The sequence below is a fragment of the Coccidioides immitis genome (genome assembly GCF_000149335.2).
Source record: "Coccidioides immitis RS genomic scaffold supercont3.5, whole genome shotgun sequence".
Taxonomy (NCBI): domain Eukaryota; kingdom Fungi; phylum Ascomycota; class Eurotiomycetes; order Onygenales; family Onygenaceae; genus Coccidioides; species Coccidioides immitis.
In genome coordinates this window covers 290,472-296,346 of record NW_004504307.1, presented here as the reverse complement: position 1 = coordinate 296,346, position 5,875 = coordinate 290,472, and positions in this window count along the sequence as shown.

Genomic DNA, 5,875 nt, shown 5'->3' with positions numbered 1-5,875 from the left:
GTGACATCTTTTTTGAGTGAATAGATATAGGTAGCATGTTATGTGTAGAGAGTCATAGCTATTTTGTCTGATGAAGATGGCCAGACCAAGAACACTCTTTCAGGTAAGGTATTCTATAGGGGTATCTATCTCAAGAAAATCCTCTTGTGAAGAAATTAAACATATAGTGTGTCCTAGCTTATGCAACCACAGTTTCTGAAGCTTACATGTGGCATATGCCATTGTCCTAGCTTATGCTACTGTCCTAGCTTATGCCAATGCATGTTTTTAAAAGCTTACACCATGGCATATGCCATTATCCTAGCTTATGCTTATGCCACCATAGTTTTCTGAAGCTTACACTGGCATATGCCACTGTTCTAGCTTATGCTACCATCCTAGCTTATGCTACCGTCCTAGCTTATGCCAATGCCATGGCTTATGCCATTATCCTAGCTTATGCTACTTCTCTAGCTTATGCCACCATAGTTTTCTGGCCATCATCCTAGCTTATGCCAATGCCATGGCTTATGCTACTGCATGTTTTTGAAAGCTTACACCGTGGCATATGCCATTATCCTAGCTTATGCTACTTCCCTGGCTTATTGATTGATTGATTGATTGATTTATTCATAGACTGTCCCAGCCGCCCTCAGGCAGCTATGCAGCATACAACTCTAGATACAGGTGTTCTAGCCAGAAACTTAGCCCTTCCTGCAGAAATTGTTCTCCACAATCAAACAGATATTCCTGCATGAAGATGCTTTTTTTCTGCTCAAATTCACATCCCTCTACTAAAGTTATCTTGAGCATTGTGTGTCTCTGTCTTGTTAGGCTTTTCCTGGCCCTCCTTTACTTCTGTTTACCTATAATCACTCAAATGCTAGTTATATCAGAGTACTGTGGAAGGGACTGCTGGAATTGCCCCAGAAGCCCTGTCCTCAAGATCATCTTTGCTGCTTGTACCACCATTGATGAACTGCAGAGAATGTGTTTGATGTCCACACATGGAGGTTTGCCTGCCCAAGAAGCTTACACTGTGGCATATACCAATGTCCTTATGGCACCATTCTGAAGCCCACATCCTAGCCACCCCTAGGCATTGTAGCCCAGCTTGTTTAATTCCAAGGTATCCTTTTCTGAGCTTCTACCCCCTCCTATTCCATCCTTTCTGGCTGACTTACTGGTGACAAAGTGTGGTACAAGCTAGAATAAATTCTGATAAGTTGATCTTCCTTCTGATAAGAAATTTGAATATCCTCTAGGTCAGCTCACTGCATTCTAAAATCCTGAGATATTGGGAGCACATCAGCAGCCTTGGAAATGTAGCAACCTCTGGACAACATACACTTATTGTCCACCAGACATTATGTGCTCTGAACAAACTTACTGCTACAGCTGAGAGGGAACTCTCTGTAAAGGGTGTCTTCAAATCAAGTAAGTCTCAAGCTAAAGATTGGCCCAGGCTGTGATGCACTATGATGTTCTAAGATGCTAGTTCACATGTGACTATTAGACATGCAGCCATAGGCAAAAGTAACCAATAGACTCCCTGCAGCACAAGCTATTTTTGGAGATAAAGGCCCACAAAAAAGGTGGCCAGCAATGGCCTCTTTTATCTTAATTCAGCTGCATTCTACATTCCAAGATGAGCCCCCTTCTAGCACCTTCTTTTCATGGCTCTGGGAGATGGATGCCACTTCTGGCACCCTCTTTTTTGTGGCCCACTGCCATGCCAAAAATGGCTTGCATGGAGATGACTGATGGAGTGAGTGATCTTTCTGGCTCACTGGCTTACTGACTTTGGGGCTTTGTGTTTTCTAGGCAGACTGTCCCCCTAGAATTCTCATTTCCAGTGGTTGGGCTGATTTCTTATTGACCCTTAATCCTACATCTAGACTGAGCCTATGACACTCCTGAGTATATAAATCCATGCAAGGAAGAAATCTCAAATATAGATTCTAGTTTATCCAAGGGATCACACTATATATACACCTGCATTGTACAGTAGTGTTGCTGTTGGTACTCAGTACAAACAACCACAGAGTTTCCTGTACTTGAGATTGTATGTGACTGTCCCATGAGAGAATTCTGCATGATTTAGAAGATCAGCAAGAGTGTCAATAGCTATATGACAATGCTTGCAGATCAATCATTGAAATTTTCTTAGATACTTTCTCTCAAAATACTTGGTCAGCTCTCCAGGCCACTTGAATAAATAGATTCTCTGCAGCACTGAGAGCTTCAAATTTTGGAGACAGAGAAAACAGATTGTAGGCCTTTTCTCTTTCATCACTTTTCAAATGGCCTGCTGGACTGGCAATTCCAGTGGCTGCATGAGTGATTGCTTCACCAAGATAGGAGCACTGATTATCAGTCTTGATTAAGCAGGACTGTGGAAGCACAGAGAGCTCTCTTCCACCCCACAATACATGGTAATCTTGTTTATTGCATTTATCCATCTCTGCTGCTCTGCTTTCCAGAACTGTTCAGAAAGTGTCAAGATGACATTAATAAGCTCCAGTTGCTCAGGGCTCATGTACTCAGTCTGCTCCAGCACACTTTTCACCTTTTCATTAACTATCTTTTCAGAGAGTTGCCACTCACTGTCAATCACTGGCTGCTCTCAATTATATTTGTCCAGTTTGTCCCATTTTAATTAACTTCTTGCTTGCTGTTTCTCATTAAGGAGGTGGTATTGTGCTTCTCTTAATCTGTTATCCCAGATCTTATAATGTTCTGGGGCTGCCTTATCACATATATCTTTCAAGATGACCACATTGGCTTGTGGTATCTTGATATGTGAGAGATCATTAATAGATCTGGATTCCTGTGCTGTGAGCTTTCATGATCAGCAAGAATCAATGGACTGGCTCATCAAGCACAGCATGTCCATGATAGTCTTTTGTAATTCAAGACCACAATAAATGCTGAGGATGTCAGCTGTAATGTTACAGTCAAGATAGTGTTTTAGAAATGTATCAATACAGAAATGTTAAAGAATTAGGTTCTGGAGAGGCTTACTGATATCCACTGCATCACCTGGTATTAGTATAGAAACAAGAGAGAGGGAGAACCAGTAAGCACCTACAGCTTTTATTGTATGCTTTTGCTGCACCATTACAGAGCACATATGGCTTGATAATCTGGAAAAAGCCTGTGATCTCACCATCTTTCTTTATTTGATACTTCAGTTTGCCATAGAAGTACTTCAAATCAAGGGCAAGTCTGACTACCTCTCCTTGTTGGATTGCCTTACAGAAGACATATTTATCAGCTAATTTCTCTCAAAGTAACAGTCTCTGTTCATTTAAGCTCAGTAGAACATTCAGACTGTAGAGATTTTCTGGGCAGTTAATGTTTAGTGATTGGAAGGCCTTGATATGGAAGAGCATTCCCAGCAGTAAGACATGCAGGCTCAGAATGAGTGTGAGATCATATATGACCTCTGGAAGCAGAAATGTATTGCTACTTGGTGGTCAGCCAGAATTATCATGTTAAAATAGTCAAGAGTGTTCTTACACATTCTTCATTCCCAGAAATCCCTTTATGAACTCAGCAGTAAGCTCAATCACAAGATAAGAATGCTCACTCTCCAGGTCCCAGACAAGAGTCAATTATAAATACCAGTATTAAAGATTCAGTAGTGCCTCTGGTCAATTCCCCATGTACCCAGCAAGCTGGCAGAAGAGGATTAATTAGATATACAGCCAGTCAAGCAGAAACAGCATCTTTATTGTTGCCAGTAGTACACAACAATACTTCATAAGATTCTGAACATACATTGTCACCTTCTCCCATTTCTGACAGCTGAGCTGTTTTTCATTGACAATAAGTTTCAATAACTAGAAAATAGTCAGTTCAGTATCACCACTAGAAAACAAGCAAGTCTGCTTATATTCTGAGTTTGTTTGATAATCATCTCATCAATCTTCTTGCTGGCTTCACATTTGTAGACAAGCTGGTATCATTTCCAGAATGTCTCAAGAGAGCTGAGACACTTGATTCCTCAACATCTCCCATTCTTTTCTTGGCACCAGTCACACACCCAGCTGAGAAACACTTTCAGAGACTGTATGATGAGAGCATTATATACTTTAGCAGAATCTCAATCAACAAACTTGTAGTACCTGTGATGACAAGCAATTAGTTAGCTTACAGAGCTTAGACAGAGCAATTGTTCTTGAGAAGTACTCACTACTTCCAATGCTCTTTGATTCAGTCAAGTTTCTTCTAGATTCTTAAGCTATATCATCACTGTCAAAGACTGGATGAGTCAAGATTGGCTTCCTCTTCAAGATAGTGCTCTGGCAGATGCTTCTTCTCATTACAGAGCTAGTCATTATTATTCTTTAATACATCAGCTAGTCCTTTCAGGAGCCAGGAATGCTTGTCATCCAGTACATCAGTTAGGCTATCTTTGCCTATATTATTATTACAGACAGAGGTACAATCTGTTTCATTACCTCCATTATCTGAGAAGCATTCATCATCTAAACCACTATCTGCACCACTGATTAAAGCAAGAGAGTTGTCCTCCACTCTAGAGATGGCCATTCTGTCAGCTGCTGTGAGAAAAATAGAGACAGCATGGAAGAGAGAGAGAAGAATCAATCACAGAGAGAGCATCAAAGACCTGACTGGATATAGCTGGTAGCGATCACACAAAGAAACAGTGAGACCAGAATAAAATATTCTAGAGAGAAAAAAAGACATGGCCACCAGCAGACCATGGCAGGGCCTGACAGATAAGCAAAAGAGTACCATTTTTGTTGCTTCTTTGCTCATGTTTTGCTTATAAGCCAGGGTGTATCATGATATAGCTGCTGGGTGAGCATACAGGCCACAGCAGATTGTGGCAGTGGCCATGGCCAGGTAGGCAGAAAGAGATGTAACACCATTTCCAGCTTGCAGAAGTACAATATTGAGAGAGTGCCCAGGATAAAGCAGGGTGAAGCAGGGTGACTGGTGAAGCACTCAAGTGATTGATAAGAGTGGTTAGGTTCATGGTGCAATGAGGTACAAGGTGTGGTGCGTGGATAGTGCATGGATGGTACCTGAGAGAGTGTGTGGAGAAAAGTTTTGGTGAGTTGAGGGCTGAAAGCAGCCCCAGATCTGGCCTGTTTTGGCCTCCAGCTTGCCAGATGATTGAAAAGAAAAGTTAAATAAAAACTTAGCATAGTATTTTATCTACAAATGGACAGTCAAACAGAGACACTGAACAAGATCTTGAAGAGATATTTCTGTATCTATTATAGTTATAGACAAGATAATTGAGAAAAGAAGCTTATATATATAGAATTTTCATACAACAGATCAGAACACTTTATAATACATATGTTTCTGTTAAAAGTAATATATGGCTTTGAATCTAGAGAACTAGATCAGATTTAAAAGTTGACTGACAACATACAGATAATATATAATAGAAGATTGAGAATAATCTCTATATTAAGAAATAGTCTGGTAGAATGTTTGACAAAAAAAGAAAATCAAGCATAATTCTATAACTAAAGATACCAAGACAAGATGTATGTATCTGATGATAAAGTAATGTTGTTATCAAGATATCTACAAACAATATGCTCTTGTAAAAAGTTAAATAACAAGTACTATAGATCTTTTTCAGTGGTAGAGGTTATAGAAAATAATGCATATTGACTAAAGCTCTCTCTGAGCTATCAGATTTATAATATTTTTCATGTTTTATTGTTGAAACTGTACTGTATGAGAAAGAATAAGATATCAACATATTCTTCTGTAATACTGGTAAATGATTATCATGAGTGAAAAGTAAATAAAATCTTAAGCAACAAGATCTACTATTATAAAAGATATTATCTAGTGAAATAAAAAGAATTCTCTATTAAGAAATTGAAGTGGGAATCTGAGAAAA